This window comes from Podarcis cretensis, assembly GCF_951804945.1.
Source record: "Podarcis cretensis genome assembly, chromosome: Z".
Lineage (NCBI taxonomy): Eukaryota > Metazoa > Chordata > Lepidosauria > Squamata > Lacertidae > Podarcis > Podarcis cretensis.
Window position 1 is genome coordinate 31,535,683 of NC_137184.1, and position 24,393 is coordinate 31,560,075.

Genomic DNA, 24,393 nt, shown 5'->3' on the forward strand with positions numbered 1-24,393 from the left:
TGTAGATAAGCAAGATAGCTTAAAAGCAATTACATTACATGTAATTATGTCTGTATGGCATAAATTGGGAAACCTCATCAAAGGAAAACACATCACTTCATATATAAACACCAGGACTGACCATGCCTACCTTAACTTATGAGGAACAGGAATTCACGGACAGTCCTATCACCCAAGAGGAAATAGATATGGTCCTCAATAACCTTAAGCCACATAAAGCTCCAGGCCCAGATGGCTTTCCTGCAAATCCTCCAACAAATATACTCCCAAGCCTCAGCGATATGGAGGACTAACAATAGGGACTCTAATACCATAGCAATCCAAAAAGGCACAAAACAAGGATTCCCACGGTCTCTCTTCTTATTCATCCTGGCTCTGGAACCTTTAGCAGTCTGAATCCGAGCAGCCACAGACATCAAGGAAGTGGAAATAAAAGGCAAAACCTACAAATTAGGACTCTTTGCAGATGACAGCACCACACCCCATAAATACAGCAACCTCCTTAATCAGAGAACTCAAAACATTTGCAGTGGTGTTGGGCCTACTGTAAATTTTGCATAGTCGGAAGCTATGTGCTTCCCACACACAAAAAGACCTCGCTAACGTCACCAAGATAAAACTTTGCCACACCAAGTTCAGATACCATAGGGTACAAAGAACCTGAAACCTCAATAAAGTATACCTCCACAACTACAACCCCTTGTTGGCGGCAAATTAACAAGACCTAAAGAGATGGAACAAGATCAGCTTCACTCTCTCAGACAAAATAGGTAATGGGCAAAAGGACCCCTGACCATTAGGTCCAGTCGTGACTGACTCTGGGGTTGCGGCGCTCATCTCGCTTTACTGGCTGAGGGAGCCAGCGTACAGCTTCCGGGTCATGTGGCCAGCATGAATAAGCCACTTCTGGCGAACCAGAGCAGTGCATGGAAACGCCGTTTACCTTCCCGCTGGAGTTGTACCTATTTATCTACTTGCATTTTGACGTGCTTTCAAACTGCTAGGTTGGCAGGAGCAGGGACCGAGCAATGGAAGCTCACCCCATCGTGGGGATTTGAACCGCCGACCTTCCGATTGGCAACTCCTAGGCTCTGTGGTTTAACCCACAGTGCCACCCGCGTCCCCTCAGACAAAATAAGCATGATCAAAATGATCACCCTCCCAAAACTAACCTACCTATTCCAAACAAAAAACCAAGAAAAAGCCCCAAATACCTGCACCTCCCCTCCACAGAGGGACGATGGGGAATCCCCAACATACATTGCCAGCCAAGTATGCTACATAATCCCATATATACTAGAAGATGAAACAAAACAGTGGGTACACCTGGAGAGAGACACAATTGAAAATACCTGCACCACAGCATACCCAATTCCAAACAAACTAAGGAAGATTCCCACAATACTTAACAGCTACACACAGACCATGTTAAAGCATGGAAAACAGAAATAGGCAAACTGTCCCCAACCCCATCCCCACTAATTCCCCTGCCACACCACCCATTATTCCATCACACAGCACAAAATCTCCAGATAAAAACCTGGCAAACCAAAGGCTTATATCCCCTAACCAACCTCTATAAAAATGGCAAACCTTGCCGACACAAGAAATACAAGACAAACTAGAAGATGCCCAAATGCCCTGGTTAACACACCACCAATTACATGCCCTCTTAAACAATCCAGTAGTAAAATCAGCAGCAACTAGGCCCCTGACAACCTTCAAAAACCACCCCAAAAACCTCCTATGAGATTAACCCCACTCAGTGGACCAGAACATGGTCTAAACCCTGCTCTAAATCCATATCAAAGAAAAGGAAAGCACTCACTCTGAAACATACCTACAGGTGGTACCTAACACCAAGGAAATTAGTGCAAATAAGCCCAGGTAATTCACCAAAATGCTGGAGAGGATGCACCTCCCCAGGCACATACCTCCACATGTGGTGGGAATGCCCCCAAATCCAACTCTTCTGGACAAAATCCATATGAGAAATATGTAAAATAACTAAGCAAGTATTAGAAATCACCCCAGAACTGCCCTACTAAACATCTTCCAAGACAACAATGCCCACTCAAATCACGAAGAACTCATAACCCACCTATTCTCAGCAGCCAGAAACATCATAACCTGGTGAGACCTGTCAGGAATAAGTATGAAACAATGGTACCAAATAGTATGGGAAACCGCCTTAATAAAAAAATTAACCAATAAATTGAAACTGACACGGGGACAAATAGAAGAGGACGCTTTCACCCCGGTATGACTCCCCTTTGTCACATACATAGCCCAACAAGACAAAAATCCACCAACAGAATACAAATCAATATGGCTAACGTGATCCAAAACACCCACCCACCCCACTCACACATGAAAACAAAGACCACCAGAGTCAACTACAAATGAACAGTCACACCCTAGGCCAACCCCAACCTCTCTCACCACCAAAGGAAGACAAGCGAACAGCAAAGAACCTGCACAAGCAACGCTGACACAAAACCCCACATATATTAAGTAAAATAGAATCACCCCACCCCACCCCCACTCATCTTTTTTTTTTCCTCCACCTCTTTCCCCCTATTCTTCCTAATGTCTCAACAAATGGGAAAAAAATGTGTTACATGGGGGGGGGGGACACGAGACAGAGACATTGCACATATCTTTGTAAATCAAGAAAATCTTTACTAAAAAATACATTTAAAAAAATGAAACTGACCTGTAGAAAATGTAACTTGAAAAAGGAAACATTGCACATACCTTTGTAAACCAAGAAATCTTTAAAAAGAAAGACATTAAAAAATATTTACAGTTTCACCACATTTCAAAAACTCAGGAAGAAGGATGGGCGTGTGTGTACTTCCTGACCCTCTGAAGATACCCAGCCTCATGTGCCTAAAAGCTCCACCTGCCTGGAAGAAGACCCACAATGCCACAATGCCACCTACCTGGGAGGGCCACTGCATTCGGGGTGGTGAGGAATGTCAACTCCACACTGGCCGATGGGAAGAGCAGCTTCATGATGGAACAGGCCATGGCTTGGGAGTTCCCCTCCATCTTCCAGAAGCACTGCATCAGGCGTCTTGGGATACATCCCTGCAAATACAGTCCTGTGAGAAGAACGCCAGGAAACGTTTTGCTAGCACAGAGCCTGTCCTCTAAACTGAGAGGCAGAACCTAGGGTGCTCAGAGGCTTGGGGCGCTTTGGCAAAGTAAAGGAGGGATATTGGACACCTCTAAGGAGGAATCTAGATACACATAAAAAACACACTAGTAAAACACATATTTGAAAAATACCAGAGGCCTTTTTATTAGGTTTGGTAGGAGAATTACCGAAGGATAAGAAAGTACTGTTTATGTATGCGATGACAACGTCAATAATACTACTTGCCCAGGGATGGAAAGAAGAAAGAGCCCCATCGAAAGGAGAATGGATAATGAAGATGATGGACTATGCGGAGATGGCAAGGCTGACCGGGAAAATCAGGCACCAAGAGTTTAACCAATTTACTAAAGAATGACATACCTCTAAAGAATATAGTAAAGAACACTGTAATCATTTTAAAATGTTGGCAGGATTGACATAGCACTTGTAATTTAAAATAACAAAGGATAAAAATGAAGCACAATAATTTGGATAAATGCAATTAGATGCAGTTTAAAAAGGAAGATAAATTTTGGAAGTCAAGGGAGGGGTGGAGGGAAGTCCAGGGGAATCCCATAAAGGTACTGATATGGAATCTGGTGTAATGTAAGCGTGTGTGTGTGTGCGTGTGTGTGTGTGTGTAAAAAATTGTGATTTTTAATTTTTGAAACATTGAAAATAAAAAGTTAAAAAAGAAAATACTTTTTTTAAAGTGTTTTGAAAAATATATTGAATTTGCCATGAGCTCACCCTCGCCATCTAGTGTCTAGCTGGAACCTGTGCCAAGGTGGGCAACCAAGATGATCAAGGGTCTAGAAACAAAGACTTATGAGGAACGGTTGAAGCAGCTGGATATGTCTAGCCTGGAAAAGAGGAGATTTAGAAGAGATATGGTAGCCATCTTCAAATATCTGAAGGGCTGCCCCATGGGAGATGGAGCAAGCTTGTTTTCTCCTGTTCTGCAGGGTAGGACTCAAACCAATGGCTTCAAGGTACATGAAAGGAGATTCAGACTAAACATCAGGAAGAATTTGCTGACAGTAAGAGCTCTTTAGACAGTGGGACAGCCTGCTTTGGGAGGTATGTGGGCTCTCCTTGCTTGGAGGTTTGTCAGTAGAGGTTGGGTGGCCATCTGTCATGGCTGCTTTATTTGGGATTCCTGCATTGCAGGGGGTTGGACTAGATGACCCTTCAGGACCCTTCTATTTCTATGAAGTCCCCATCTGATGGGTCTGTTGGTATTCAAAATCTGCTTTTAACAAAACGAGTAACAGAAAGGGCTTATAGGAGAACCAGGGTGAATATGTCACTCTTCATATGTTTTGAACAACTCCCAGCAGGTCCAGTCAACATGATGGGCCTTGTGGGAGTTGAAATCTGAAACATCTGGAGGACACAACTTGGTGAAAGCTGCTGCAGAGTGAGGCCTCTGCTCAAAAGAGCATCCCTTCTCTGTCAGAGCAAAGGTGTATCTAGTCCAGCACCCTGCTTCCATCAAGGACTAATCTGATCCCCCTGGATGTTCTTAAGTGGCTCCCCAGCAGCTGATATTCAGAGGTAGACTGCTCCTTCAACAGGAAGTTCTATTTGGCTATTCAAGCCACTGACCACTGAGAGACTCAGCCAAGCCCAGGTTCTAGAGAAGGCTTCGCCAACCTGGTATAGCCCAAAGATCTCGGGGGGGGGGTGGCACCATGTTGGTAAAAATCCAATACAAGGTGTATGTGAAAAAAATGGCATTATTGCACTTTGAATGGAAAAAATCTAGGAGAAAAGAGGGGAAATGTTTTCAAATAGCACCTTTAACTCAACAGAGCAAAACGCTTGCTTTGCCGCCAGGTACATAAGGGAATGCAAGCAGGACGTTTTCATAAGATCAGCCGTATCAATGGAACAACTCCCCTAGGAGGAAAATATGCAGCTTTCAGAACTTTGAAACAAGTTTAGAGGAAAAGCAAGTTAGAGGCAATGGAACCAGAGGTTCTAAAATCCTGCAAGACTCCCCCTCTCATAACACCAGAACTCATGCAGGAACCAATGCAGGAAGATTCAGAGCAGATAAGAAGAGTCTACTGGATCTGGCCACTGGCCCCTCTACTCCATCATCCTGTTCACAGTGGCCACCCGGATGCTCCTTAAGGGAAAGCCACAAACAGGACAGGAGCACAGGAGCAACTCTCCCCTCCTGCGGTTTGCAGCAGCTGGGATTGAGAAGCACTCCTGTCCTGCCCATGCAAGCAGTGCTGACGGGCAGGGAGGCTTCTTCCCTGTACATTAGGTCTGCCCACCCACAGAGCAGCCCTGTCTCTTTGGCTGACATCTTGGTGGTCATGGTGGGAACAGGATGCTCAACTAGATGGTCCCCCTTTGGCCTGGTGCAGAAGGCTCCTCTGACATTCCTATACACTGCTGGTGAAGACAAGTTGCACGTGTTGCCTCAGAACTTGGTCACTCCAACCCTGCAAGGGAGGGAGAAATATAATGCCAGATGAAAACTCAAACCATCTTAGTCAGCTCAACAGAAAAGTCCAGGCAGGAGAGTTCTCTATTCCCAGTTCAGCCATGGAGAGTCCAGCAGCAGCTAGATATTGAGAGCCAGGCCACCCAGGAGCACATGCCAGCTTTCTTCCTGGGCACATATGACAAGGCAGGATATCCCACTGAGCACTGCAGGACTCAATTCCAAGTAAGCATATGCAGGATATGGACAGCATAGCTGCACTGCAGAAAGTCTCTCTCCAGGGCCAGGCAGGCTGCTGCACTTCAAGGACTAAGGAGAACTAAGATGGTGGTGAAAGGCAGCCCTTAAGATTTCTAGAGACTTGCGCCCCCTAGTGACAAAAGTTCCTGCTCCTCTGCAGCTGCTCTGGGTTAGCAGTTGGGCTCTAGAAAGAAACATTTCGAGGAAAACCAAGAACACAACAGAAAGAGGAGCTGTGTTGTACCAAATCTGACCACAGGTGCATCCAGAGCTCTGTACTGACTGTGAGGAGCCCACCATCGTATCAGACAAGGGGACATTCCCAACCCTACCCAAAGAGGCCTGTGGAACTTCTGCCTGCACCTCACCTACCCCACAGAAGCTGCTATGGCTTCCAACCTTCCATGTGCAGTACCCAAAAACGTTTTCCCCTCTTAGTGTACAGAAAAGTGTGTTGTTGTTGTTTTTTAAAAGGAAAGAAACTATCATAGAACAGCAACATAATCCTACACATTTTTACCTAGGAGTAAACTGCAGGGAGCGCAGCAGGCTTTGCTCCCAAACAAGAAGACATAGGATTCATCTAACATCACAACCAAGAATAACTGAAAAGAACCTCCATGGCCAGAAGAAATCTACCCTACCCAAAGAGCCAGGGATTATTCTGTGGAACTTCTGCCTGCATCTCACCTACCCTATAGAAGCTAAAGGCACCAAGGAGGAGGGGATGGGACATGGGGTACTCAAGCCAAAATATGGGTGGGGGACCAAGACGCAGCGGCTTTGCGTCCTTTTTTTGCGCTGGAGTGCGCGCGGCCAACACAACCCACCGCGCCAGGCGCTGCCCTCGCCCCCAACGTGCCCAGGGCGCGAAGGGTTCCGCGCGTCAACTCAGGCTGGCCACCAGAGCCAAGCGGGACTGCCCTCAACCCCAGCCTGCCCTTGCCAGGAGAAGCTGGGTCGGCAGGCAAATCCCGCTCCCCCACGCTGGTCCTGGTGGCACTCAGGGCGGGACGGGGTTCCCCGCGTGGGGGCGCCTGGCTCCCGCCCCCTAAAAATCGCGCGCTTGGGACTACCATCCCCCGCCCAACCCCACACGCCACGGCCCATGTCCATACACACGTGCTCTCCGCAGTTTCAGACCCGACTCTTTCCCCAGCCCTGCCTGGAAATACTGCGGGTAAAGTAACCCTGGCCTCACTCCCCCCCCCCCCACACACACACCGCAAAGCTCTACCTCCGCGCAGCAGCCCCTCCTCCTGAAACCAAGGACCCAAGGTCGAGGGCCAACCGGACACATCCCCCCCCCCAAAGCCACAAGGAAGTCGCTTGGCTGAGCGAGGCGGCTACCCAACCCTCCCACCCGAAATGCCCCCCGCCCGCTCCTAACCCCCGCCAGAACCCTACCTACCCCAGGACTCTCCGCCGTCCCGCAGCCCTTGGAAAGGGCACGGATGCGCTCCGCCCGGATGCTGAGCGGAGCCGCGGCCAGGAGCGCACCCTTGGCCGAGGAGGAGGTGCAGCAGCGAGCGAGCGAGCGAGCTCCAAGCACCCATCGCCACCCTCCCTCCCGCAGCGCCAGGCAGATGCAAGTGGAGAAGACGCCGAGGACGCCCCAGCTGTTAGAAACAGAAATCGCAGCCCCGCCCCCTGGCCAGCTTAAACTCCAGCGAGTTTAAAGGGACTCTGCTTCTTCCCCATTTCACCCCCACCGGGACCACACACCCTCCAATAAATTAAACCCCTAGATCTTGAGAAGACACGTGGATTCAAGCTTATAGCCTGGTTCCCCAAGGAAATCCTAAAGACCCCATGGCCGCCAACTTTTCAGCCTCCTTCAGACCCTGCCTTGAGGCTCCATTGTTTCCCTTTCTGTCCCCGGAATTGTCACCTGCAGGTTTCTTTCTAGCCCTGCGTTTCCCTTAAAGGCACAGGCACACCTGGCAGGCTGAAAGACAGCAGGTGAGCGAAGGCTGACTTAAGCATGCAGGTGGGAGCCACTGGGACAGAAAGATACAGGAGCTTTGGCAAAAAGCTATAATCTAATTTCCAAAGAACATCCAGCATTTAGGGTGGCGATTCTAGGAAAGAACAGCTGTCCATCTGGGTCTTCTAACCAGCAGTCACACAAACAAGAATTAAGCCCATAAAACTTTTCTGTTTCTTATTCACCTCTCTACCCCCAATCTCAGCTAAATAGGAGCTGACACTACACAGGTGGGAGAAGGTGGCACTCTGCACATTCTCGTATTCATTGGGACTTTGGGACTCTGGCTGAAATTACTTTTCAGCACACAATTACTTAGGAATAAGTCCCATTGGACTCAACAATAGCAATTGTGATTCTAGAAAAACTACAGTGTTTAGAGGAGTGGCTGGTTTAGCAGATTTGGCTGCCACTGAATGCTACAATGATGGTTCCTGGAGGCTCCAACAACAATAATCCTTCAACTGCAAAGGTGTCAGATGTTTGAATGAGAGAATGAAATGCCAGTTTGGGGATGTGATGCTTTGAAAGCAGCTGGCTGTAAGGAGGAGAACTGCCCGATTATATTTTATACATTGTTATATTTAGACTACTAATGGGCTAGTAAGGCTGTGAAATGCTAAATTTAATGCCACATCTTGTTTCTGTGGAAGCCCGTTCATATTGGAGATTGAATCTTGACATACCCATTTAGCTATAGCATCATGACCACAATTTGTTGTCTAAAAGCAGCATTGAAGACGGTAGCTACATTTTAATGAACAACTCCACTAAAGATGCCTCAGGTTTTGGAGTTCTGCTGGGGGATTAGAGAGACAAGGTTACACTGCTTTAAATTAAGAAATTAAGTGATTCACGAACTTTGGCTCCCATAAAATAAAAACCTTCCAGTAAGAATCTTGAATTAAAAATCAAAAACACACAAAAAAATAGTAATTGTGAAGCACCAACACTTTCTGAACAAAGGTAAAGGTAAAGGGACCCCTGACCATTAGTTGTGGCCGACTGTGGCGTTGCGGCGCTCATCACGCTTTATTGGCTGAGGGAGCCAACTATCTACAATCTACTTGCACTATTAATCTACGTGCACTTTGATGTGCTTTCAAACTGCTAGGTTGGCAGGAGCAGGGACCGAGCAATGGGAGCTCACCCCCTCATCGCCGGGATTCGAACCACCGACCTTCTGATCGGCAAGTCCTAGGCTCTGTGGTTTAACCCACAGAACCACCTGCATCCCGTCTGAACCCAGGAAGGGCACTTAAATTCTAAGAATTAACAAAACTGCAATGTTTAAAGTATCCACTGTTTCTTTGCAAAAGTGGAGGATAGGGAGAGAATAAGAACAGGTAAGGGCCACACTACTTTTCACTCTTTGAATTAATCTGAAGAAGCACAAACTTGAGAAACATCCACTATATAAAATCATGCTTGTCTTTTGAACTTTTGAGAGCTGATCTAAGACATTTTGCTGAGGGAAAAGGAGTGGCCAGTTTCTTCTAGCACACAAGGCAGAAAGCAACAAAGTGCATGGGTAGGCAAACTAAGGCCCGGGGGCCGGATCCGGCCCAATCACCTTCTAAATCCGGCCTGCGGACGGTCCGGAAATCTCTGCATTTTTACATGAGCAGAATGTGTCCTTTTATTAAAAATGCATCTCCGGGTTATTTGTGGGGCATAGGAAATCGTTACCCACAAAAAATATCGTCCGGCCCCCACAACGTCTGAGGGACAGTGCTCTCCTGCTCCTTGTCCATAAAACATCTGATAATAATAAATTAAAATCATGAACAACCCGTTGCTCCTCTCAGGGCATCTAAAATCAGCTCCCTGAGGCAGCCATCCGATTCTGATGATCAGGAACCCACAGGTAATACTCCTCAGCACCTCTATGCCAATAAAACGTTCCTCCCCTTCCAGTTTTGCCGCGCAGCTGTTTAAAGCACCACTTTCCCCTGAAAAGTAGCAGCCTTGCTATTCCTTTTTCTGCAGCATCCCATGCTCCCATTTCTAGGAAGGCCACTTCAACTTCATCTAGCGCTCGGTCGCTGGGCAAGCTCCTGGGCAAGCTCTATGGGCTCGCTGACATTCCTGAGGTCCATAGACTATGCTGCCAACCACAGGGCAGACGATTTCCGCAAGCTGAACAAGGAGAGGGAATTCCACTATTCTGTCATCCGGTCCAAGCTGAATCATGTGATTAACATGCTGTCTAGGAGGGGCAATGCGGCAGAAAACTACATAGGCTGTCACCCAGTGAGGTGCAACTTAAAGCCTAGGCAGCGGATCAGCAAGAGCCTCATAAACCTCAGAGACTTTGCACTGTATTCATCATATGACTGCTTCTGAGAAATGGGATCGTGAGAGCTGGCACACATTACTGCCCTAAAGGGAGTGCTTCTGGCTTGGTGGTAGTTGTTTTTTTTACTTGGCTGCCCAGCCATCTTTGTGATACTGCAAACCTTTCTCAGGCTTTGCCGTGACATGGAGAAGAATGTTTTGGAATACCAACCAATATGCACATTGTACCTTGTGGCACAAAGATAGCCATCACATAGAAACACCTTCACGTTGCTCTTTGTGGCTTACATTTTGTGTGCATCACTTGTAAGTGCTCCAGCCTTCACACCTGGTCAATTCTGTACTGCCCTTACAAATGTTGCTTTCTAGTGCTTTTTTGGTCTAAGAAATCACAGGCTAACCTGATTTTATCAAGGGACAATAATATTAGCTGTTTAGAAAGTGCAAAAAGAAAGTGTTTGCAACTGTGATTGTAGTAATTATCTTTCTAAAATATAAACACTGCAAGCTTTTGCACAGTTTCTGTATGCACATCAGCTATATGTAATAAATAAATCATCATCAACATCATCATCATCTTTATACCCCACCCATTTGGCTGGCTTTCCCAAGGGACTCTGGGGGGCTTACAGCATATCTAAAAACATCCAGCATTAAAAATCTCCTGATACACGGCTCAGGAAATCGAGAGGGAGAAGAAAGAGAAGGCAGGAAGGGTAACCATGTCAGACCACTAACTCCTCGAAATACAAATGTCTTCCGGATAGATTGCCCATAAACTCCACCCCTTGGTCCAACACGGTTACCTCTGTCTTCCATGTTTAGCTAATCTGTTCCTCCTTCCCTCTCTGAGGAAAAAAACCTATACCTTTTTCCCATACAAATGTTTAACTTTAACATTTAAAATACATACTATGGTAGGGCTCTATCCTGAAAAGATGTCCCACCAAAGGTGTGTGGTTCAATCCTGAATACCCTGAGTGACTCTTCTTAACTTGGCTTGTTTTACTACGGCAATATTAGTACTTTGCAGTATGATACATTCCAAGTTTTTCCGCAATCTTCATGTGCTTTTTCATTCCTTTTCTCCAAGCAGACTGAATCCCTCGCAAACACCCCATTGGATACTTGCAGCCACACAACTCAAACCCTGCCAGCACTGAACTTTTCATTTACATCAACCACTCCACATTTGCTGAGGGTGCATTTGCATTCCTCTCAGCCTGGAATGCCTCCTTCAGGAAACCATTTGCACCCACTGGAATCAGCCAGCAAGTGATTTAACAACAAAAAAGAGGAAGGGATCCTAACAGTCAGAAAGGGTGCTCTGCTTGAAAAGCAGCAAAGAGCTGGCTGGAAATCTTGCCCTTCTGCAAATCCCTGCTGGCTTCTCCTCCTTCATGGCCATGAAAGGAATCAGCCTCGTCAGGTCAGTCAGGATAAGCTAGGAAGCAAGCTGTGTGCTGCCTCTCTGAACAGAGCCTCACCATCACCCAGGGAACGAACAACAGAACGAAGCCCCTCGGCCAGTGACTCCTGCTGCAAAGCCTTCAATAAAATGTGATGAGTCTTGCCAAAACAAAAAACAAAAAAACAAGAGCCCGGCTCAGGAGGAGCCCAAGAACCTCCTTTACAATATGAATGACTGCTACTCCAAGCTGCGCGAGCTGGTGCCGAGGATCCCGCAAGGCACCAAAGTCAGCCAAGTGGAAATCTTGCAGCATGTCATCGACTACATCTTTGACCTGCAGATCGTGCTAGAGGAACAGGCAAAGAAGGGGCAAGATCTGCCTGCAGCTGAGACTTCCCTACTCTCTTTAAAAGCTGCAGAGCGGGCATCCAAACTTTGCTCAAAAGAGGAGAGGAATCTCTGCCACTAACCTCTTAAAACAGACTGCAAGTGTGGGATCCTGGCACTTGGTTCTCTCCAATGAGACAGGAGATAGAAGAGAGACCTGAACAGGGGAAAGGATCAGGTGTTATAATCCGTGCATCCAGTAATGGAGAGAACTCCACCATTCTCTTCCAGATAAACTGTAGAACATGGGTCTGGCCAGGCAGTTTCAGATGCCTTGACTGGTCTTCCAGAATCAACCTTCTACCCTCAATCTGTTATTCTCTTCCAACAGCCTGAAAACAAAATTTGCAGGCCGGGGAGGGGGGGGCAGTGAAAGCAAGCCCACTTTTTAATAACTATCGTATGGCTGTATTAAACAAGTAGAAACTGCACAAGAAGAAATTTTGTGGCGTTTGTGTGTGAGACTGGGCGGATTATTATTATTATTATTATTATTATTATTATTATTATAGCTCTGAACACTCAGATTCTTCATGCTAGTTTACTGGTCATGAGATTTCTTACTGAAATCGCACACTTCCAACATTGAATCAGCTTGTGACAAATGTGGATTAGTCTGTCATTTGCTCAGAAAAAAGGGCAACAACAAAAAAAACAACTTTGCATATATGCAGCTTTTATGTATATTTTGGATTATAGTTTTTTAACATAATTTTTTGGGGGTGAAGGGGACTTTCAAGAACATGAAAACTGAGGTGCCTTAGGGTTGTTTTGCCTCATAGTTTTTGTTGCTGAACTCTAATAAGAACACAAGCATCTTATTTGGCAGGAAGGTTGATTTCTTTATCCATGAATTGTACTTCCTTTGGTGTGTGTTTTTTAAAAAAACTTTTCATGAAAGCTTTTTGCATAATAAATCTTAAGCTGGTGTTTCTTTAAAAAAACCAAATACACACACACACACACACACACACACATTGCAATTTCTGCTGCAGTTTCTCAACATACATGAGCAGAGTTTATGCTTCAAGAGGAGAAAAGTGAACGGCAGTGCTTCATCAGGCACAGTCATTAGGAAGGTTCATCTAGGGATTAATTAACAAAAAAGAGGAGGGGGTCCTAACAGCCAGAGGGCTCGCTCTGCTTGGAAAGCAGCAAAGCTATATGTACTCATCACTCCTTTTCTGCACCAAGATCAAATCCCTTTTCGAAAAGCCCTTAGATTGGCTACCCATTAAGGGGTTACTTAGATTAAGATGTTGCTTGTCCAAAGATACACCCTTATGCTGCTTGGCCCCTTCAACAGCACAGTTTAGGAGTTCAAATGCCTCTTCCCAATGGATGACTTTGTGGACTCAATAAAGTTTCTGGTGTGGATGTGGCTGTTCACCTGCGTTTGTGTCTTATTCAAAGGCTCTGATTTCACTCTTCAGTATTCCCCTTATTTATGAAAAGCACCAGGTTAAAAGTGACCATTCTAGTGAAACTGCATCTCAAAAAGGCACTGGCAAATGCGCCCCAACGGCACCTTCCGTGGCCGCCTCCCCGCTGGCGCCCTACTCCGCCTCGCCCGCCTCCTACCCGTCCCCCGCCTCCGTCTCCTCTTACCCATCGCCAGGGCCGGCCTCCTACTCTCCCCCCCCCCTGTGACGTCCTATGCCTCTCCCGTGACTTCATACGCCTCCCCCGTGACATCGCCCTTCCCCTCCTTCCCCTCGCCCTTGGTGGCCACCAGCTACGCTTCCATGGCCTCCTCCACTTTCCAGAGCCAGGCGGCGGCTACCCCATTCCCATCCCCGGGGGCCTCGGCAGCCCCTTCGGCTCGCAAGTGACTTCTGCACTTTCTGGCATGGCCTCCACTTTCTCGCCCAGGACAATCGAGATCTGCTGAGAGGAGAAAACCACCAAGACTTTCGCGACGTCCACCCACCCCGTCTAGGGAGGGTGGGGTGCAAATAATGAATCTTCCTCCGGCACTTGGTGGAGGAGCAGTGGACTCCCTCGCAAGCCAGCCCGACCCCCCAGCTTTCCAGCAGCCAGGGGCTGGGCTGGGGTTGGGACTTCAACTTCAACTTCAACTGCCTGAAGACACAAGCTCCCAGACACTGGAGTTCCTCTCCACTTCTGTTCTGCATGGACGAGAGAGGTCTTTTTTCTTCCACGATGATTTCCCCCCAGCCCGCAATTCATTCCTTAGGGGGGAGCAATGGGACTTTGGGAAAAAAATGCATGCATAGACAATGTAATATTGTATTATGTGCCATGGCTTTGCTTTCCTTCTGGGTTCTTGATGTGAACAACCTCTTTGCATATTCATATTGCGTTCTTTGGAGTACGAAGGGCCATCTCTCTCGCGCGCGCTCTTCCTTTTTTGTATAAATGGTAATTTTTCGCTCTTTTCGTGACGACAAAGCTGTACTGGGTTTTACAATTTGGTTTGGGGGTGGGGGTGGGGTGGGGGAGGAATAAAACAAACAAACAAAAGCAGCACTTAACTATGTATTTGAGCATGTCAACAGAGTGTGATGTGCTTTGTAAATATCACCTAGAGGATGAAACACTCTCGCGTGGCAAAAAGTTTTCGTTTGGTTTGATTTGTTGTTTTTCCTTTTGAGAACAAAAAAACAAAACACGTCCCAAGTCATGGTGCCTTGTCGTGAAGCCCTGCTGAAGTCATGCAACTCTGTGATTGGATGCTTTGCATCTAGTCTTAAGGTGAAAAAAGGGAAAGTGAGGGGAAAGGGACTCCGAGGCTCGAAAACACACACACAGGAAAAAGGGGAAAGGAGCCAGGAGACAGAATGTAAGCAAAAAAGCAAAACAAAGCAAAACAAAACCCCGAACTTCTCAAAAAGTCTATTTTTGTTACAGAAGTGTAAAATTTATAAATATATTCAGCAGTTGGAATGTTGTAGTTACCTACTGAGTAGGCGGCAATTTTTTGAATGTTATGAACATGCGGTTCATTATTTTTGTGGTTTTATTTTTGACTTTGTACTTGTGTTTGTTTAAAAAAAGGTGACTGTTTGGCTTATAAACACATTAAACACTGCCAAATGTCCTTTTCAGCGCTTTTCTGCACAAAAATTGAATCCCTTGCAAACATGCAATCAGGTGGTATAACCACACTGTTCACACCCTTCCTCTCAGCCAGGAATGCCTCCTTCAGGAGGTACAATGACACTATTTGCAGCCCCTGGAATCAGCCAGCAAGGGATCCACAAGAGCCATATTCTGGACTTGAAGAATTCCAAGCACAATGATCTGGCTTTTTCATTCTCTCTGCAAGAGGAGAGAAGTGAAAAGCAATGCTACATCTGACGCAGTCATTAGGGAGGTGCATTCAGGGATTAATTAACAAAAAGGGGAGGGGATCCTAACAGCCAGAAAGGGTGCTCTGCTTGGAAAGCAGCAAAGAGCTGGCTGCTCTGTCCCTTCCTCCTCCTCCTCCTCCTCCTCCTTCTTCTTCTTCTTCTTCTTCTGCTGCTGCTGCTGCTGCTGCTGCTGCTAGTGGAGGCCTGTAACAAGGTGGGCCGAGTTCTTGGCTTCGTCATGGCTGCCATGGCGCCACATTCACCCCGTCCTCCCTGCCCTGCTGGTCCACGTGGCCATTTGCAGAGGGGTGGTTTCCGCAGCCCCCCCCATCCCATCCCCCTTCCTCTATGCTAGGTAAATAGAATTACAGGATTTCCCACAGTTTCTGTACAAACATCAGCTACATGAACGCTTCAGCCCTCTTCTATAGCAAGATGGACTCCCTTGCAAACACACCATCAGGTGGTACAGCCACACAGTTCACACCCTGCCCTAAATGAACTTTTCGGTAACTGCACACACTCCAAATTTGCTAAGGATGCACCTGTGTTACTCGCAGCAGGGAATTCCAAAACCCTTCAATAGAAGTGTCCTTACTCCTTTTCTAAACCCAGATTCAATCCCTTGCCAACACCTTACCAGAAGATGCAGCCACACAACACAGACCTTATATAAACCATGAATTAAATATAAATATCTCCTGGAACCTACAACCCCTTGGTGCATTTCACCCATCGAAGCCTTTGGCGTTATGAAGAAAAACATGAAGGGAAATTGGGCAACATATAAAATGTTATTAGAGGGGGAAATTAATAAATTAATAACTTTGAAATCCATATATATTTGACAGGCTGGCTCCAATACTTCCAACTGAATGAAAGACAAGGAAAACAGGGTTTCCTGGAGAAATATCAAAACTAAAGGGAAATCTAATGCTGTCCTGTTCTCAGATTAGGGACAGCCTCCCACCTCCTTCTTCCCATCCTGTGGAAGGACCAGACTCAAATTCCTCACCTCTTGACCCCTCAGCAAAAGTCCAAGCTACAACCCCAGGGTGAAGTGCAAATCTGAACCCCACAAGTCATGTGTCCTTAACTAAGTTTTACATTCAGAGGGTGCTATCTAAAGAAGTATCTCCCATTTGTAGGAAGGCCACTTCAACTTCATCTAGCGCTCAGTCACTTTCTTCACTGTCTTCCCAGGGTTCCCGGGCAAGCTCTACGGGCTCGCTGACATCCCTCCAGTCCATAGACTATGCTGCCAACCACAGAGCAGACTGTCCACAAGCTGAACAAGGAGAGGGAATTCCACTACTTTGTCATCTGGTCCAAGTTGAATCACATGCTTTCCATGCTGCCTAAGAGGGGCAATGTGGAAGAAAATACATAGGCTGCTGCCCAGTGAGGTACAACTTAAAGCCTAGGAAGCGGATCAGCACAAGCCTCATAAACCTCAGAGACTTTGCACTGTATTCATCAAATGACTGCTTCTGAGAAATGGGATCGTGAGAGCTGGCACACATAATTGCCATACAGGGGGTGCTACTGGCTTGGTGGTGGTGGTCTTTTTAACTTGGCTGTGCCATGGAGAAGAATGGTTTGGAATGCCAACCAATATGCACATTATACCTTGCGGCACAAAGGTAGCCATCTCATGGAAACACCTTCACGTTGCTCTTTGTGGCTTACATTTTGTGTGTGTCACTTGTAAGTGCTCCAGCCTTCACACTTGGTCAATTTTATACTGTCCTTACAAATGTTGCTTTCTAGTGCTTTTTTGGTCTAAGAAATCACGGGCTAACTTAGTTTCATCAAGGGACATTAATATTAGCAGTTTAGAAAGTGCAAAAAGAAAGTGTTTGCAACTGTGATTGTAGTGATCATCTTTCTAAAATATAAACATTGCAAGTTTTTGCACAGTTTCTGTATGCACATCAGCTATATGTAATAAATAAATCATCATGAACACCATCATCTTTGGCTGGCTTTCCCAAGGGACTCTGGGGGGCTTACAGCATATCTAAAAACATCCAGCATTAATAAACTTCCTGATACACAGCTCAGGAGATCGAGAGGGAGAAGAAAGAGAAGGCAGGAATGGTAACCATGTCAGACCACTAACTCCTCGAAATACAAATGTCTTCCGGATAGATTGCCCATAAACTCCACCCCTTGGTCCAACACGGTTACCTCTTCCTTGCTTAGCTAGTCTGTTCCTCCTTCCCTCTCTGAGGAAAAAAACCTATACCTTTTCCCCATACAAATGTTTAACTTTAACATATAAAATACACACTAATATAAGCAACATTAAAATACCAAAAACGAGTATAATAACAGGGTCCTAAGCCAATTTTAAAATGTTGGTCATGGTAGGGCTCTATCCTGAAAAGATGTCCCACCAATGGTGTGTGATTCAATCCTGAATATCCTGAGAAACTCTTCTTAGCTTGGCTTGTTTTACTACGGCAATATTAGTACTTTGCATTATGATACATTCCAAGTTTTTCCACAAGTTTTTCATGTATTTTCTCATTCCTTTTCTCCAAGCAGACTGAATCCCTCGCAAACACCCCATCAGATACCTGCAGCCACACAACACAAACCATGCCAGCACTGAACTTTTCAGTTACTTCAACCACTCCACATTTGCTAAGGGTGCATTTGCATTCCTCTCAGTCAGGAATGCCTCCTTCAGGAGGTACAATGACACCATTTGCAGCCACTGGAATCAGCCAGCAAGTGATCCACAAGAGCCAGACTCTGGACTTGAAAAATCCCAAGCACATTTATCTGGATTTTTCATTCTCTCTGCAAGAGGAGAGAAGTGAATGGCAGTGCTACATCTGGCGCAGTCATTAGGGAGGTGCATTCAGGGATTAAACAACAAAAAAGAGGAAGGGATCCTAACAGTCAGAAAGGGTGCTCTGCTTGAAAAGCACCAAAGAGCTGGCTGGTCCGTCCCGTCCTGCTTCTGCTGCTGGTTTTGGGTTTGCTGGAGAAATATCAAATACTCTTATATACAACCCTTTATCCCCCTGCTTCTCTCTCCCCCCCCCCCCGGCCTTGCCTTCAGAAATGCAGTGGCAAAGGTCTAAATTAAAACCCCAGGATGAAGCGCAAACCTCAACCCCTCAGCCATGTGTCGTTAACTAAATTTTAGAGTCAGTGGAAATATTTGCTACTTCAATGGTACTATTTTCCTAATACAGAATTACAGGGTTTTGCACAGTTTCTGGGCTTTTCTACACCAAGATTGAATTATTCCTCCTTTATTATATTTATTTCTCTCACCGTGTTTCCAAACAAATAAACAACTTTTAACCAAGAGGAAGCAGCCAGAATGATTGGCAACTCAAACTAGAGCAAACTAGAGCAAAATCCTCAGTTTTTTAAACCACATCTTAAGCCAGCCTATGGGACCAAACAATTAATTTGGCTCAGGGCACAGGCAGCCGAGTGGGACATACGACAGATGTAGATGAACACATCTAGGTCACATTGAGAAACTTGATCACACAGTGCCAAGGAAATGGGACTAGCCAGCGAGGCAAAGATGGACGAGAAATTGGAATGTTAACTCCTCCCCCAAAAAATTCTGGGGCAAACTGGTGGAGACGATAGCGGTGAGGAAGCTACAAGAATTATTGGAAAACACAGATAATTAAATGCATTCCCATCTGGGTTGAATCCTGGCCATGGGGGCTCATTCCCCCCAATATTGAGGGGGCCAACATCCCCCGTTGGGTTGTTGTTTTGGGGAAGCAAATGACAGCCACCATCAGCTGCAAGACACACACCATAGGTAGCAGAGCGGGACATGTGACAGATGTGGAAGGCCTGAGAATATATTATGATGTGTCATGCTTTAGTTGGATCAGAGACTGGATTAAATTAGATAATAATGACATTTTAGACTTGGAGGGATGGATACAGTTGGCATGCCTATCTAATTTACAACAAAGTGGTGGTACATAAAGAATTTCTAAGTCATGTAATTAGAAATTCATTATATAAAGTCTGGGTGAGACATAGAAGGCTGTTAGAACAGAAAACCCCATGGTGGGTCTCACTGTTAGAAGTAAGGTAAAGGTAAAGGTACCCCTGCCCGTACGGGCCAGTCTTGACAGACTCTAGGGTTGTGCGCTCATCTCACTCTATAGGCCGGGAGCCAGCGCTGTCCGGAGACACTTCCGGGTCACATGGCCAGTGTGACAAGCTGCATCCAGCGCAGCACACGGAACGCCGTTTACCTTCCCGCTAGTAAGCGGCCTCTATTTATCTACTTGCACCCGAGGGTGCTTTTGAACTGCTAGGTTGGCAGGCGCTGGGACCGAGCGACGGGAGCGCACCCCGCCGCGGGGATTCAAACTGCCGACCTTTCGATCGGCAAGTCCTAGGCACTGAGGCTTTAACCCACAGTGCCACCCGCGTCCCCCACTGTTAGAAGTGGGTCTCACCGTTAGAAGTAATATCGGTTAAAAAGAAAAATATGATCGGAAGAATGGCAACATACCAGGCACTCCTAAAAGAGGAACAGGGCCAATTAAAACTAAGACCATACAAAGAGGTGACCCAATACAGCACCACATGGTTGTAATATCACCAAATTGCCCAAATATTCAATCAGGATAAAGCAATAGGATTTGAAAAAGAAGAATCAAAATTACAAAAAGTATTATTACAAAACTCAAATAAGAATATATCCAAAATGTATAATTTATTATTATAATGGGAGTTAAAGGATGAAGAAGTCAAAGAAGTTATGACTAAATGGGCATGCGATATAGGATACATAATTCGGCTGGACCAATGGGAGAAATTATGGTAATGTGATATTAAGTTTATGGCATATTATACAATCAGAGAAAATTCGTGAAAATGGTGTACCAATGGTACTTAACTCCGGTAAAATTGGCTAAAATTTACAAATTAAAATCAAATACCTGTTAGAGATGCAAAAAAGAAATAGGAACAATGTTTTACATGTGGTGGGAATGCTGACCTATTAAACAGTTCTGGAATGAAATTTATGAAGAAATCAAAAAGATGTTTAAAATATCTTTCAGTCAAAAACCAGAGGCATTCCTTTTAGGTATAATCACAAACGATATTCCCGACAATCAAAGGAAAGTATTCCTTTATGCAACGACAGCTGCCAGGATGCTTAGAGCAAAAAACTGGAAAGGGAGAAAAATTCCATCAATGAAAGAATGGTAAATTAAATTTTGTGAATATATAAATCTGGCAAGACACACAGCATTCATATGGGGACAATCGGACCAGAAATTATTAAAAAAACGGGGATGTGCTAAAGAGTATATGAAAAAACACTGTTCTGGAGTAAGCTTATTGGTTTGTAATGAATGATGCTTTACAGGGTTAAAGAAAAGGAAAATGGTGTTAAAAAGTACAAATGTGGAAGTAATCTACATTAGACACAACAATACAGTAAGAGTACAAATTTTGAGGTCTTAGAACAAAGGAAGGAAGTCAATATGTGTATATGTATGTACTGATTAGATTGGAATGATGATATGATTTTATTTGTAGATGTATGCTTTTTTGTCTTGTTATTTACTTTGTTTTTCTTTCTTTTTTGTATGTTTTGTTTTTCTTTCTTGTTTATACAGTATTATTTTGGATTTAATGTTTGTATTTTTTGTTACAAAACTATAGGTTTCTCATGAGACTGCTTGTTGAGATTGCAGTTGTTCAAGGGTTAATGCTAAGTGGGTTATATTGTGCCTAATTATAATGCTATTTAAAGATATATTTATTTTGAAAGTTGTACTATGCTGCACTCTAAAGAAAACAACTTTAAATGTGAAACTGTAAAATTATGTATTCATCTCATGGTATAAGTTATTTAGTAAGTTTAGCTATAGTATACGAAATGTTAACCCTAATCAACTAAAATGCTGACATGGGTTTATTTAAATTCTGTTTTTATAAGGGTACTTTCAATAATTTTTTTAAGGTTTTGATCTTTAAAATGCTAGTTTATACAATCATTTTGCATTGAAAATAAAATAATGTTTTTTAAAAAAAATTAAAAAAAGAATTATTGGAAAACACAGATAATAAAATGCATTCCCATCTCGGTTGAATCCTGGCCATGGGGGCTCGATCCCCCCAATATTGAGGGTGCCAACATCCTCCGTTGGGTTGCTATTATGGGGAAGCAAATGACAGCCACCATCAGCTGCAAGAGACACACGCCACAGGCAGCCGAGGGGACATGCGACAGATGTGGAAGGACACATCTTGGTCACATTGAGAGATATAACTTCACAGAGAAGTGGGACTGGCAAGGAATGGGAAGTTCAGATGTGTAGTTCAGATTCTGCAGTTTGATTGCACCCAAATGGCAGAACATTCAGAGTGCTCCTTGCAGGCGTGTCTTAAACTTTAATACCATGGGGCTCCAACCATTTGTGCCATATGACCAAGTAAGGCATCTTTCCACCTGCAGCAGCCCCATTTCCTTTGTAAAAGATGGAAAATACACAGGTCCATGGCACAATAAGTAATGTCATGTGAAAGAAACATTGGAAAAAATAACAGAAGCCCTAACAGAATAATCAGGAAAACCAAAGCAATAATCACCACATCTAAATACAGCCTATAGCACAAAACCATTAAATTCTTCATGCTGCTGCTATTTGCAGAATCTACTGATCCCAGAAGAGCTAAATCTCTGCTGAGGACTTGTTGCCTCCCTTGGTCGGAATCACTGACTGCAGGTACAAGGCAGGGCACACTGACCAGACCTCCTGGCCACCCAGGGATTTAGCCCCCTCAGTAATCCTAGACAGGGTGCTCAGTTCCCCCAATATTGTGGGGCCCGGCATCCCCCACTGCCGGCCTCTTGCTATGGGGCCGCAAATGACTGTCACCAGTAGCCGCGGGAAGCCCAGGGCCCTGTTAGCAGCGAGGGACATGCGACAAATATGAATGGCCACGCCTGGCAGGTGAGGTGAAGTGAAGATGGAGGAGAGGAAAGGGGAAACATTTGATTTTATCTATTTGCATACTGCAGGGCATCATAACAGTTTTCCAAACAAATAAACAACTTTTAACCAAGAAGAAGGAACCAGAATGATTGGCAACTAGAGCAAAATCTTTAATTTTATCATCACGTCTTAAGCCAGCCTATGGGTCAAAACAATAAATTTGGTGTAGAGCACAAACAGCCAAGTGGGACGTTGGCAGATGTGGATGAACACTTCTAGGTCACATTGAAAAACTTGACCACACAGTGCCAAAGAAATGGGACTGGCTAGTGAGGCAAAATGGAGGAGAAATTGGAATGTTAATACCCCCCCCCCCCGAAAATCTGGGGCAAATTAGTGGAGGCGATAGTGGTGGGGTGGAGGTTCAGCGCCTTGTGCTACGGTTCCCGCAACCACAGGGACCGCCCCAACTGTTGCTCCTGGGGGACCAGTGGAAACTGTGGCCAGCACGGCACTGCCTCGTGTTAACTGGCCCAACTTAGAATTTAACACACACCCCTCCCCAAGATCACCATTTGCCGAATTGCTGTGAACTCTTTTCGGGACACAGGCTCTGTTACTAAGAGCGTGCCGAGAGACTTAGTTTTGCCCCAGCAGATTCAGCCTGAACCGCTGAAGATTAATCCCTGTGGCGTGGAAGCGATTTCTAAGCCTACAGCTATTGATCCAGTTTCCTACAAGGGTTATAAGAGGGATCATCTTGGTACAGTTCAGACCCCCAAGTCTGTGAAATCCCTGCTCTGGGGGGAAATGATCGGGGATGGGAAGTTCATCGCCAACAGCTTGCAGTGAGCCCCCTAGCAATGGGGCCCGTTCCATTGCGGACAGAGGAAAGTGCAAGTGCATCCTGCCAGCTGCCAGCTGAGAGCCGCAAGGAGGAGGGGGTTGTCAGCACTGCCCAGCCAAGCTGCTGCGGAAAGTTTTGAGTCTCCTGCCATGGTGGGGGATTTACAATGGTTTGAAGCCAAGCAGAGGTCTGACCCTTCCTTTCCAGATTGCCGAGATGCAGAAAAGCCCTTCTCGTGGGGAGGATCGTGTCCTCTTGGTGTACAAAAAGGGACTCTTGTAGCGACAGCTTTGGCCCAAGAACATTGAGGACAAAGATAACATGCCCAATGTCTTGCAAAGTCTCTGCGTCAGACCTGGCACACACCTCCTTGCAGGCATGACTTAAACTTTAATACCATGGGGCTCCAACCATTTGTGCCCTATGACCAAGTAAGGCATCTTTCCAATTGCAGCAGCCCCATTTACTGTGTTGGTTCTGTTCAAATGAGAGGGGCTGGTAGGAAAACATTCTTTAAGAAAGAGATAAAAGTTCCTGGGAGCTATAAATAGGGTACCAGAATTTTCTTTAGTGCCTAGGAGTGGCACTCTACGATTGATTGGTGTCCCCTGGAGGTGCAAATAAAGGGAGGAAGTTGCAGGCTGCAATGTCCGTACAAGGAAAGCACACTCACACCAAACACACACACAAAAAAAAACATAAACTAACTGCACACACACAGACAACAAGGTTGGAAGTAAGACAATGTGTGCTGCTGATACTGTGAGTTTTGCTGTCTCAGGATTGTTAAGTACTGGACTGAGATTAAGTACTGGACTGCAACTTTGTATAACAATAGCTTATAAGCGAATAAGTGGTTTATTAATAAAGAAAGGAAAAATGAATATTTTTTCTTTACCTTCTGGTAAGAAACCATTCTAATATTCTGTGTGTAAGAAGTCTCTGTATGATATTGTAATTTGAATTTGTTGTAATCAAGACAACAACCTCGTGCACTCTCAAAAAAAAGACCAAGAAAGAATTTAAAGAGCTTCTTCCTGCTGCTCTCATTCACCGTGTTGAGTGTTGTGAGTGTGGTGGCTTGCATTGCCTTGGTCCGCCTCTCAGTGACCATCCAGTAGAGGGTGGGACAAGCCATTCCTTGGACCCCCTCCAGGACTTAGGAGGAGTCACTCCACCACCAGTGCTCTTCCAGTAGGGGAGAGTAGTGGATCCGGGCATGCGTGAGTGGCAGGGGATCCTGAGACCTCTAGTCGGCTTTCAAATGGACAATGTTGAAACAGCTTTATGAAATATGAATGCTGGTCTGTATGATCCCTATTGATAGTTGTTATTATTTTTCATTCAGTGGGG

At 45.3% G+C, this 24,393-nt stretch overlaps 1 protein-coding gene and 1 pseudogene across 6 annotated transcripts in view; one reads left to right on the top strand and one right to left on the bottom strand.

Moving 5' to 3' along the window:
- LOC307207666 (putative G-protein coupled receptor 34) overlaps positions 1–24,393 on the bottom strand; it is a 245,213-nt gene that overhangs the window by 188,027 nt on the left and 32,793 nt on the right. The window contains exons 1-2 of one of the 5 annotated variants that reach the window (XM_079961749.1): positions 3,893–4,004; positions 2,946–3,093 (exon numbers count right to left, since the gene is read on the bottom strand). The exons of 1 other annotated variant lie outside the window; for it this stretch is intronic. The gene's annotated coding sequence lies outside the window, so the exon portion shown is untranslated. Of the gene's footprint in view, positions 1–2,807; positions 2,880–2,945; positions 3,094–3,892; positions 4,005–24,393 lie in introns of those variants that run through there. 3 more of the 5 variants (XM_079961747.1, XM_079961750.1, XM_079961751.1) reach the window with 3 other exon arrangements.
- On the top strand, positions 11,535–12,072 carry LOC307207701 (DNA-binding protein inhibitor ID-3-A-like; annotated as a pseudogene). Its single transcript has 2 exons — positions 11,535–11,657; positions 11,729–12,072. The product of its transcript is annotated as a DNA-binding protein inhibitor ID-3-A-like (transcript).